The following is a 13242-nucleotide window of genomic DNA, read 5'->3' as shown; positions in this document are numbered from 1 at the left end:
TCTGCACCGCCACTCTGCACCGCCACTCTGCACCGCCACTCTGCACCGCCACTCTGCGCCGCCACTCTGCGCCGCCGCACCGCCACTCTGCACCGCCACTCTGCACCGCCACTCTGCACCGCCACTCTGCGCCGCCACTCTGCACCCCCACTCTGCACCACCACTCTGCACCGCCACTCTGCACTCTGCACCGCCACTCTGCACCGCCACTCTGCACTCTGCACCGCCACTCTGCACCGCCACTCTGCACCGCCACTCTGCACTCTGCACCGCCACTCTGCACCGCTACTCTGCACTGCCACTCTGCACCGCCACTCTGCACCGCCACTCTGCACCGCCACTCTGCCACTCTGCACCGCCACTCTGCACCGCCACTCTGCACCGCCACTCTGCACCGCCACTCTGCACCGCCACTCTGCACCCCCACTCTGCACTCTGCACCGCCACTCTGCACCGCCACTCTGCACTCTGCACCGCCACTCTGCACTCTGCACCACCACTCTGCACCGCCACTCTGCACCGCCACTCTGCACTCTGCACCGCCACTCTGCACCGGCGCACCGCCACTCTGCACCGCCACTCTGCACCGCCACTCTGCACCGCCACTCTGCACTCTGCACCGCCACTTTGCACCGCCACTTTGCACCGCCACTCTGCACCGCCACTCTGCACTCTGCACCGCCACTCTGCACCGCCACTCTGCACCGCCACTCTGCACCGCCGCAACGCCACTCTGCACCGCCACTCTGCACCGCCACTCTGCACCGCCACTCTGCACTCTGCACCGCCACTCTGCACCGCCACTCTGCACCGCCACTCTGCACCGCCACTCTGCACCGCCACTCTGCGCCGCCACTCTGCACCGCCACTCTGCGCCGCCACTCTGCACCGCCACTCTGCACCGCCACTCTGCACCGCCACTCTGCACCGCCACTCTGCACCGCCACTCTGCACCACCACTCTGCACCGCCACTCTGCACCGCCACTCTGCACTCTGCACCGCCACTCTGCACCGCCACTCTGCACTCTGCACCGCCACTCTGCACCGCCACGCTGCACCGCCACTCTGCACTCTGCACCGCCACTCTGCACCGCCACTCTGCACTCTGCACCGCCACTCTGCACCACTCTGCACCGCCACTCTGCACCGCCGCACCGCCACTCTGCACCGCCACTCTGCACCGCCACTCTGCACCGCCACTCTGCACTCTGCACCGCCACTCTGCACCCCCACTCTGCACCCCCACTCTGCACCCCCACTCTGCACCGCCACTCTGCACCGCCACTCTGCACCGCCACTCTGCACTCTGCACTGCCACTCCGCACTCTGCACCGCCACTCTGCACTCTGCACCGCCACTCTGCACTCTCAAACTGCACTCTCAAACTGCACTCTCAACTCTCAATCTCCACTCTGCACTCTCAAACACCACTCTCAATCTGCACTCTCATACTGCACTCTCAAACTGCACTCTCAAACTGCACTCTCAAACTGCACTCTCAAACTGCACTCTCAAACTGCACTCTCAAACTGCACTCTCAAACTGCACTCTCAATCGCACTCTCAATCTGCACTCTCAAACTGCACTCTCAACTCTCAATCTGCACTCTCAACTCTCAAACTGCACTCTCACAATTGTCATATACACGTATGTGAGTGTGACAGGAGCAAGGCGGTCATGTTTTCTGCCCCCAAGACCACTGTAATCAGATGCTTTACTGTCTGCTAGAATAGTGCAACTACTCCATATAAACAGTCCTGAAGAATTCCAGTTAGACTTCTGAAAGCGGAAACCTGTTGACAGACAGCCTTTAGAGCGAAAGACAGTTCCCCCCAGCTTATCCCAGATTTGCTGCTTTTATGAACACTACACATAAACTTTGAGAATGCTATTAGGCTTTCAACGTCTTGCCCCTTATTAAAAAAATATTATAGTATGCCACTGGTAGTATGTCATTGCTCTGCATTGTGCTGCTTTGGCATTTCATCTTGAAAAAATACTTTTAGATTGTCTTAAGATATGTAAAAAAAAATACACAAACCTTGAACACCTAAAGAGTGATATTTAAAGAGGAATGAAAGTGAATCTCTGAACTATATGAAACCAGTCAAAAGGTTCCTATCTCCCACTTCCGATAGATGCTTGCTTTTAGAAAAAAGATTTTGTAAAACATTGTCAGGAGTCTCAAACAGAAAGCAAACAGTTCTAAAAGGCGCTGCCTGCCAGCTTGCTATTCATTACCTCAGCTCCGAAAACAAAAGCTGCTGCAAAGAAACACATAATAAACTCGAGAGAACAATTCCATTCACACCGGCCACGGACCATTCCAGAAAAAAAATTAAACTGAGATTAAAAGAACAGCCCATGACAGAACGTCAGACTCTTGTTCTTGAACTAATGAAGCCCTTTCCCGGCCTGGCATGGAGCAGCTGCGCGCTGACCGCTGCTGAATGGTGAACGCGCCCGGCCATCTGGATTCACTTATGGAGGCACCCTGACAGCTCCTAATTATAATTAATGTACTTCTTTGCGCGCACACGAACGAAAAATGCTACACATGCCCGACGAAAAAGACATTTAGCCTATCACTTCAAGGCTATTAAAACGACACCACAACGAAGACGAATCACTGGCCAGATGACATAACACACTAAAGAATGTGTGGAATTTGTCTCGCCAAAGCCCTAGGAGATACTTTTTTTTTCTCTTCTTTAACATTAGGATCTCAAAACTCCTCCCACTTTCAGTGGGCGGAGGCCGAGCCCTAAAAATGTGTCATTTACAATACCAATAGCTCAAACTTTTCTAATGCGAGACCTATTGCATTCCAAATGCTTGTTTAGGTCTCGTCTCCGCTAGCGCATGCGCTAGAGCTAAGCGAGAGCTTATGTAGGCACTTCAGTAAATGCTCCGAAAAAGCGGATCAGGCACAGTGCATGTGCGACTGGCGCGCGCTCACCGTTTGACAGCCTGCGGCCACTGACAACAGGAACCCGCTTTGATCTATATCACTCCCCTCTCCCACTCCCTCCTCCCACTTGCTCCTGCTGAGCCTCACAAAGTGATTGCATCTCAGCCACCGACTTCCTGGCCCGCACGCATTACGTTAAAAAAACATTTTCATTTTACATTCATACGGAGCCTTTCCTATGCAATTTCAGCTGCGCCATTCTTTTCTTCTGCGTGGCTCGCCCAACTCCATCCCACCACGGAGACACTCATTAGCATGGCTCAACAAAGTAAGTGTGGCATGCCACAGTTTATCTATAGGCTGCACACAACCTAATATATATATATATATATATATATATATATATATTTTTTTATAAGCAGCGTAGCACACCGTGCTCTTTCTTATGTTTTTTTTAAACCGCGCGGCACGCCTCGCTTCATATTATGTTTATTTTAAGCATTGAGGTATGCTTGAGCTTCAACAATGGCGGCCGCGCCTTTCTTTTCTTCTGCGCAGCTCACCCACCTCCATGCCACCAAAGAGACAGTCATTAGCATGGCTTAACTAAGTAAATGCCTCCGCTAATCATCAATAGCTCTCATGAAGCTGTTCTGATTCTGCGCACAACCTAATGTTGTTTTTTTTTTTAAACCGCGCATCACCGTGCTTTAGCTAAAAAAAAAAATCAAACGATGCGGCACGCCGCACTTCAGCTTCAACAATGGCGGCCATGCCTTTCTTTTCTTCTGCGTGGCTCACCAAACTCTATCTTAGCCCTTCACCCACTCATCCCGACTCCTCTCCCATGCCACAGGCCCCCATCTCTCCATATCTGACCCCATCCCGCTCCAATAGAATGACCCCCACCCATGCACTAATCATGACACCTTGAGGAGGTCGCTCGCTGGCACAGGCTTTTCGGCCCTCTCCACTCTCACTCACCATGGTAAGGCTGGTATGGCAGGCAAGCTCCACGCTGCGCTTCAGCTTCAACAACGGCGGCTGCTCAAGTAAGTGCCTCCGCTGGTCATCGATAGATCTCATGCAGCTGTTGTGATTACTGGCGGGTTTTACTCTAACGGACTGTGTTGGACCTGCGATGGGCAAGCCCAGCACAAAGGGGGTAGCTTGGCTCAAGTGACGAGGCAAGTGAAGGCTGTAGTGTTAAGCCGGCTCTGACCCAATAATAACTCCCTGCACACCACACAAAAAGAAGGACACCACACCACTGTTATAGAAAAATACGTTTTGTTTATGTAAAAGTTCTCTGGGTTTGAAGGAAGTTCACTTAGGTAATCACATTCACATTTCTTACATGGGTTTGATTAGCTTTGTACTGGTTTCTCAGGAATAAATAGTTGGACTCTAATAAATAAATATACTGGATAAATATCAGGATTCAATACATTAGAATAAATATCAGCAATGACTGGAATAAATATCAGCAATGACTGGAATAAATATCAGCAATGACTGGCCAGTTTCCTAGCAGGTTAGATACTGATCGTTTCACATAAATATCACAGGGTCATTCTGGTATCGCTGCCACCAATTAATCACTTTCAGGGTAAACACATTACGTTTGTCATTCAATGCGGAATGCGTGCTCTTACAGTTTTTGAAGTGTTCACGGGTTCCGGCTCTCTGGGCACAAGATACGCGTGATAATCCCTTAGTTGCACTCACAACTCATTGCGCGTATATCTGGAAGATAAAGGCATAAAATGACTACGGCAATTACACTCCGCGGTCAGCCGGTTCAATGCTACTGCTGCCGGAGGAGTCTGTGCGCTTCTGTCAGCGCAGGCGGGGTTTCCGAAGGCGGCTCCAGTTCACGAGTCTTGAGACCGTCGAACGGGCTGCCGGAGGGGCCAAAACACCTGCGCGCACAGTTCAAAATGAGACCGCATCACAGTTCCACAACAACGCGGCAACTTCAGGGGTAGAGACGGCCCACCTCACTTCGGCGGCGCCGGTAAGCGCTCCAGTCAGTATGGCACTTCTCCCAAGGGCGAAGGGGGGTTCCAGGGGCTCCGCGATCCTCCCTCCGAGCTCACTCACGGGGGGGTTCCCGCCCAAACACCAGCTCCCAAGTCACTCGGGCAGGGCAGAGACAGTAATCTCGCCCAAATGAAGGCCAGCCTTTCCCCGCCCCAGCGCAGCACCTCACCTTCTATCCACAAACAGCGCGTCGACGGCGGTGGGTTCGGAGACGTCCGAACGCCCGCCAGGAGGCACTTAAGTTGAAGGTGGCACTTTAAGAGTTGCGGTTTGCGATCTCACCACTGGGGGGGCGGGGAGGCTCTAACTATGGCCAAAGTCTCTGAGGGGCAATTGGGCACTCGCTGACCAGGCGCTGAAGGCTAGAGGACACTGCTCACGCTTCTGACTGGAACGCCAGTCAGGGTCCACGCCAGCAACCTCTGCTGCTCTTCTGCCTGAACTATCAGCTGCCTCAGGGGGTTAACAGGGTAGGTGTCAATCTGGGGTCAAGTCCTCTTCTTCTGGTGTTCTTTGATCATTCTTCTCCAACATGGCCGCCAGGGACTGGGCCTTTTATAGCCAGTGCCCTAGGATGCCAGCACGAGCCAGAAGGTTCTAGAACCTTCCCTGGCTATGTCAATGACATGGCCCTTTCAAGGTATCTTTTTGGTCATTAGGAGCCACCGTACTGGGCTTCCTAAGGCAGCCATTTTGTGTACTTGTAACTCCTGAGGGGATTCCCGTCAGGTTTGCAGGTTACACAAAGTGCGCCAAAACCTTCAAAGGGTCAGAGGTCAGAGGGGCTCCAATAGGAGTCACTCTCATAGGGGACAATGGTATCCACCATTTTAGGGTTGACAACCCCAGTTGTTTATGCCACCGGTTCCGTCAGGCGCCTTGTACATAGGTGCCAGGAACTTGGTGAGCAACTGGGCATCAAAGAGCATCTAGCCCCATGGGACAACACACAAAAAGGTCCTGGTAGACAAAGAAAAAGCGACAAATTTTAGGAGGCACGGGGGAACAAAATAAATCATAGTGTGAGGGGACTCTCAGAAGCAGACAGGTCTAACAGACTGCATTCTGCGTGTGTTTTTGTGTGTGTTCACTCCGTCATCTGTTAGTCATACCTTATATGTACTGTGTGTATGCGCGCCTTTTGTGACTGCCGTACATACAGTCTCCTTTGTGTGTGTTTATGTGCCGTCTGCTCTGGATGCATGCCACAATCATTATGTTTTGTACTCTGCGTTATCCGTTGGCATGATGCCTCTATGCCCAGAGTAGGGGGAACAGGGCGATCTCTGTATGCTGTTTGCACGTGCGCTATGTCTGTAAACTTGGAGCTCTCTGTATGTAAACTGCGTGTATGTTTGTGCACAATTACCTACTGTGCATGCACACAAGAGGAAAGAGAAACCATGCATTTTTGTGTTAAGGGTGTAGTTTCTAGTTCCCCCGTTGCATTCTGGTGCATGTAGTTTTGCCTCCAGTACCCCATTTTAAATGCAAAAAAAATATTTGTCCAACAAATCAAAGGTGCATGCATGGCTTTGGAACACTTTTTTTCTTTAGATAATCACTCCACTGCAAACAAAAAAAATAATTAAAAAACATTGTCATTTACAACGACAATAGCTTTAACTTTCTATCTATTTATCTATCGCCCTCCCTCTATCTATCTATCGGCCTCACTCTATCTTTCGCCCTCACTCTATCTCTCGCCCTCACTCTATCACTCGCCCTCACTCTATCTATCCATCGCCCTCACTCTGTCTATCGCCCTCACCCTATCTATCCATCGCCCTCACTCCATCTATCTATCGCCCTCACTCCATCTATCTATCGCCCTCACTCCATCTATCTATCGCCCTCACTCCATCTATCTATCGCCCTCACTCCATCTATCTATCGCCCTCACTCCATCTATCTATCGATCTATCGCCCTCACTCTATCTGTGGGGAGTGAGCAGTGTTCCATGGTGCTGAGCATAGGAGAGATATGATGCCATTCACAGTCTTTCTGCCAAGAAAAGCTGCTTTAGATTTGCACTGGGCTAAATCGAGCTCAGCATTCCCGCTTGCATGTAAACTTTGTCTGCAGGGCTGTTAAAACTCTGTTCATTTTGAATTACTATTCAGCACAACCAACAAGCCTTGCAGGTACATGCTAATAATAAAGCTATAGTTCTAATCATTACTACAGCCAGCAAAGGTATTTGAAATGGGTCATTTTGCCCTCTTTTAAAAGATCCCGTTTTAAAATAGTTTCCTCTTAAAGATCCCCTGAGCACCTTTTGAAGTGGTCCTTAAGACACATTCAGTTCTGACCAATAGTGTTGGACTATTGCGTTTTAAAATGCACTATGTCCTCCAAAATTCACAGTAGGTTTATTGGGAGAAGGAGAATGTGAGGGTTGGGGGAGGGAACAGAACGCCTAGCGAAAGTCGTGTTTAAGTCGTATCAGTTCTGGCTACATCTTTTACCCCAGTATACTGTAGAACACTTTGTTTCTACACAACATGTCACAAACGTCTTGGGATAACGACCCAGACACTCTGTTTAGATTGGTATTTAAGCCAAATCCATGGTAATCAGTTACTAGCTCATTGTGCTAAAAAATGCACAATTTTAAGAACTACCAAACTGCTTACCTCTGCAAACAGGGAGCTGCGTGGTTCATGGATAAGCTTGAGTACAGACCCCAGTGGCTAGACGTATAATTAAATCTGATAAATGATATCCCACTCCCAGCAATCATGACTATGAAGTTCTCCATGTGAGAACACTCTAAGTATATCATACTTAACACTAAACAAGCTGTAGCAGGTCTCGACACAGTATCCACACAAAAATTGTTGCTTCAAATATATTGGCGATTTGGCACAATCCCATAATAAGAATAGGCCGAAAACCATTATACTGGAAGACTGGTCTCAAAAAGGCAGCAACTTCATCAAGGACCTCTATGAGAATTCTTCTCCCATTCCATTCTCTGTCCTCAAAAGAGGGAGAACACAAACTGATATAGACTTTTATAACTTTCTGAAACTTAAGCTACAGATTTCTAAACTGGCTACTAACCCTTCGCACCCCGCAGTGCAGTACGTGGCACTTCAGGCATTCTGCAGTGCAGTATGTGGCACTTCAGGCGTTCTGCAGTGCAGTACGTGGCACTTCAGGCGTTCTGCAGTGCAGTACATGGCACTTCGGGCGTTCTGCAGTGCAGTACGTGGCACTTCGGGCGTTCCGCAGTGCAATAAGTGGCACTTCAGGCGTTCCGCAGTGCAATAAGTGGCACTTCAGGCGTTCCGCAGTGCAATAAGTGGCACTTCAGGCGTTCCGCAGTGCAATAAGTGGCACTTCAGGCGTTCCACAGTGCAATGAGTGGCACTTCAGGCGTTCCGAAGTGCAATACGTGGCACTTCAGGCGTTCCGAAGTGCAATACGTTGCACTTGAGGTGGATGCGTATGACTAGCACTTTCATGCTAGCTAACAGCAATTTAAAAACACACATTTACTAAATGGCGATGTAGGACTGATTAATGGTAGTTGTGGTTTGTAAGGGTGAAACTGCCTCACCTTTTGTCTAGCTATGGGTGGTGACTATGCCAGTGTCACCTTAAGGAATTTTTGGGGCCATAGCAAGACCTACTATTTTGGGGCCCCCTCTTTGTAACAACTTAGAATTGTATTACCAATAACTGGTAATTGAAGTCTGCTTGATGTCAAACACATTTTCAGAAACCGTATTTACTCAAAAACAGCTGAAATATGTCTTTCTAAAAATTGTTAACATTACTCTGGGCAAAGAGGGGCAGTGTCAGAAAAAATATTTAGAGGAGGGTGGCTGAGTTATAGAAATAGAAAGAGGTGAGCTAGAGCGAAAGAAAGTTTACTTTTCCGGGGAACCCTGAGCAATTGCCCTCTTTGCCCATACCTTAAAACGTCTCTGGTGTAAGGGAATTTCTAATGGAGTCACCGAGGGTACCTGTAGTACAGAACGATCTCATAGTCAGCTGTGTCCCATGCAATTCCTGGTTGACTGAAATAAATTAACATTTTTAAATAAGTTCTCTAGCAAAACATGAGTGTTATAGAGGAAAACAAAGAACGCTTTAGCAGACCGCCAGCACAAACCACAGCATGTTAAAGGTGTTCTCCAACCCTACAGCCACCGTTAACCACATTGTCCCCTCCCAAGAACTGTGACGCACCCTGGAGGACTTCCTCCATGACAAGAACGCAGCCATCTACGAGAAAGTAAAACCCAAACCTGCAGTCGCCAACATCAGCCTACACACACACAAACCCCAAACACCTGCTCACCCGTTGGGACCCTCTCACAATTAAAGCCACAATCTTCATCATGAACTTTATACACTCGGGAGCACCCACAAAGCCATGTCCCCATCACATCTTAAACCTCTGGAGCAAGGCAATTGACCACGAGCTCAAGAAAGTCCTGAGCACCACCATCACTGTGACCTCCTTCCCTGAGAACTGTAAACACGATGAAGTGAGGTACCTCCTGAAGAAACCATTCGCTGACCCATCAGATCTGAAGAACTACCGGCCCATCTCCCTGCTTCCCTTTCCGGCGAAGGTTCTCGAAAAGGCAATCAACCAGCAACTCACCGAACACCTGGAACACTACAACCTCCTGGACCCCTCTCAATCCGGATTCTGAGCCAACCACAGCACCGAGACAGCCCTGATCGCAGCCACAGACAACATCAGGGCCCTTCCTGACTATAGCGAAACAGCAGCCTTCCTCCTCCTGGAACGGTCAGCCACCTTCAACACCATATCCCACCACTTCTTAATCAACAGACTCCACCAAAACAGAAGGCCCTCAAGTGGATCGCCTCATACCTCACTGAAAAAACCCAGAGAACCCATCTCCCACCATTCACCTAAGAAAATAACCTGCGGTGTCACACAAGGATCATCCATCCCTCAGCCCTACCATCTTTAACACATACATGACCCCCTGGCCAACACAGTCAAATCACACAGACTCCGCATCATCTGCTATGCCAACAACACTTAGCTTATCCTCTCGCTGTCAGAAGACCCCTCCACCACCAAAGCCAACTTCTACAGAAGTATGATGAACATTGCTCACTGGATGAAGGACAATTGACTCAAGCTCAACATGGACAAGAAGGAAGTCCTCCTCTTTGGGAAAAACACCTCGCCATGGAATGACACTTTGTGGCCTGCTGAACTCAGCCCTTCCCCCGCCCGACAGACCACGCCAGCAATATCTTGGATAGCAAGTAGATTATGACAGTTAATTATGCAGAAAAAGGTAAATCCAGTCTCATATGCCTGTTTGCACACCCTATGCATTCTTAATAATATTTTCAGGTAGCTCCCAATGAACACCAGACGGACCGCCACACAGGCCCTCGTCAGTAGCAGGCTGGACTACAGGAACGCTTTCTACGTAAGAATCACTGCATGCCTCCTAAAGAGACTACAAACAATACAAAACTCTGTGGCAAGACTCGTTCTCGACCTCCCAAGACGGACTGGCATCACCCTCGCCTCAAGAAGCTACACTTACTCCCGATCCAGAAGAGATGCATGTTCAAGATGCTGACCCATGCATACAAAGAAAGCCCTGCACATTGCACATGAGAAGTTTGTCAATCAGCACTTGTCTAATTACATCGAAAGTGCAGGTGGGCTAGATCCCTCTCAGTCGGGATTCAGACCGAGACACAGCACTGAGACTGCCTTATTGTCCGTCGCTGATGATCTTCGTATGCTACAGGATAGTGGTTCTTCCGTTATCCTGGTGCTTTTAGATCTGTCAGCGGCGTTTGACACTGTGTCATACGACATCATGATCTCCAGACTCATTGACATCGGGCTGGAAGGCAAGGCGCTGGCCTGGCTAAGGAGTTTCCTTACAAAGCGTACCCAGAGTGTCATCTTGGGTCCGTATCGATCGGAGGAGGTAGAGATCTCAAAGGGGGTGCCACAGGGCTCTTGTTTGAGCCCCACGTTATTTAACATCTACGTGGCCCCCCTAGCTAACATCATGAGATCCCATGGTTTCATCCCGGTATCGTATGCGGATGATATTCAACTCCTCTTTCCGTTCAAAACGATGACATCAGAAGTGCGAAACTCCTTTGCCAGGGGGATGAAAGAGGTGGCCCATTGGATGGCACTAAACTTCTTGCAATGCAATGTCTCTAAAACAGAAGTGATGTTTTTCGGGGTAGCTAAACGCCTGTGGACTCCTGACTGGTGGCCTCAAGATCTTGGCCCAGTACCTGAGCCCAAACAGGTTGTAAAAGATCTTGGCGTAAAACTGGATCAGGAGCTTGCCTTGAAACACCATGGAAATCAGGTGGTGGGCTCTTGCTTCCATGTTATTGGGCTCCTCAGGAAAGTGTTCCCACTGCTCCCCGACACTACCAGAAGAACCTTGGTACAATCTCTCGTGTTGAGCAGATTAGACTATTGTAATGGTCTGTTGTTAGCTGCCAACGAGGGGGTCATTGCAAGACTACAAGTTGTGCAAAACACCGCCGCACGCCTTGTTCTTAATGTCCCCGCTCGAACTCCTTCTAAACCTCTGCTGACCAAACTCCACTGGCTTTCAGTGAAACAGAGGGTGAGGTTTAAAATATGCTGTGTCATCCATAAATGTCTCACTGGGAATGGTCCCGATTACTTGACGAAAAAGTTCAACCCATATGTCCCCTCCAGATCTCTTAGATCTGGAGATCAACAATTATTATGTGTTCCTAAGTTTAACAAGACAAGACAAGGGGGCAGAGCTTTGTCAGTGGCTGGTCCGAAGCTATGGAACGATCTCCCCATGGAACTCAAACTATGCAGAGAACACTTTCCATTCAGGAAAAAATTAAAAACCTTTCTCTTCCAGCATTAGATCATCTTTATAGGGATGACCATTACATGTTTGGGCTCCTTGCTCTTTGTTGTGTGCCAGAGGCGCGGAGATACTCCTTCGGGAGTCGAGTCCTAGCGCGGTATAAGTCTGAAAATAAATAAATAAATAAAGGACCAGCATAAATCAACAGATGACTGACCTTACACCAACCAACCAGACTCCTGCGATCTTCCTTTCTCTTTTTCGCATACCCCACCTCCTACCCCCGAATCCCCCTCCCCCCCAGATCTGCCAAGCCATCAGCGGCGGATGCCCCTTCCCTGACCTGGAGACCAAAGCCCTGGAACGACCTTCCCCTGCACCACAGGAATGTTGCATCTCTAAGGGAATTCAGGAAAAGGCTCAATACCTGACTGTTTGAATGAAGAGATCACCACAAAGTAGATACCATTACCAACCACAGCGCCTTGAGAAACTCAGGGGTGAATTGCTGTGCTTTATAAATCCTGATTGATTAATTGGTTGATTGATTGTCCGCTTGCATAGGAACTTGTTCTAAGATGCACATTTCCTAAAATCTGTCGGCCCACAGAACTAAGTCCAGTAGGACTGCCCGCGTCCTGTGCTGGGCTGAACGCTTATGTCCGATTCAACCCGAAGCATCCATGGGATGCGGGCCGAATACCAGGACACAGAAATGTGAATAATCTGAAAGATTGATGTAGCTATAAAATAGTTGGGGACCTTGAACAATTGAGTATTGTATTGTATTGTATAGCGCTTACTACCCCTGACGAGGCGTCGAAGCACTTTTTCGGCGAGTAGCGCGCTACTCCGGGACCCATAGAGGATTAGTGTTGAATTAGTATAGTGAAACATGCAAGCACATTTTAAGTGGTGGATAGGTTAGTCAGTTATTTGGATTTAGAATGATAGCAGAAGGATAGAGGAGGACAAAGGTTTGTATTTATATAGCGCTTGTTGACGCACGCTATTCAGAAAGCCTACAAATGATTAGTGGTGAATTAATATGGTGAAATATGAAGTAATTTCAGTGGTGGATATTAGCCAGTTACTTGGAGTGAGAAGGATAGCGGAGGGATAAAAGGGGAAGAAAGATTTGCATTCATATAGGAGAGATATTAGCAGTCCGTCACTTTGAAAGTGGGGCGGGCCGCTGCCGCTGCACACAAAGTTCGAAAGCCTCTGTTGTGACGGGTGGCAGACGACTTTTCCATAGTTTGCCTCTTCTATATGCCTGGTGGTAACCCTGGGTGTAATGCGTGCCCTTCTCACCTAACGGAGAACCTCAAAAGACGGCGCTGGACACCAATACGGCTCGTGTCCCTCCCCTCCCCTCCAGCCACAAGGAAGCCCTTTGCAGAGTTCTGGGTAGACTTGGCAGGTGTGAATAGATTTACTCGGCCTG

General features: G+C 49.0%; 2 protein-coding genes across 3 annotated transcripts in view; both read left to right on the top strand.

The window, feature by feature from the left end:
* EPRS1 (glutamyl-prolyl-tRNA synthetase 1) overlaps nt 1–13242 on the top strand; it is a 961840-nt gene that overhangs the window by 281670 nt on the left and 666928 nt on the right. The window lies entirely within an intron of this gene.
* BPNT1 (3'(2'), 5'-bisphosphate nucleotidase 1) overlaps nt 1–13242 on the top strand; it is a 242697-nt gene that overhangs the window by 33326 nt on the left and 196129 nt on the right. The window lies entirely within an intron of this gene.

This window comes from Lissotriton helveticus, chromosome 6, assembly GCF_964261635.1.
Source record: "Lissotriton helveticus chromosome 6, aLisHel1.1, whole genome shotgun sequence".
Lineage (NCBI taxonomy): Eukaryota > Metazoa > Chordata > Amphibia > Caudata > Salamandridae > Lissotriton > Lissotriton helveticus.
Note: the sequence above shows the minus strand (reverse complement) of the source record. Positions and strands in the feature narration are given on the sequence as shown.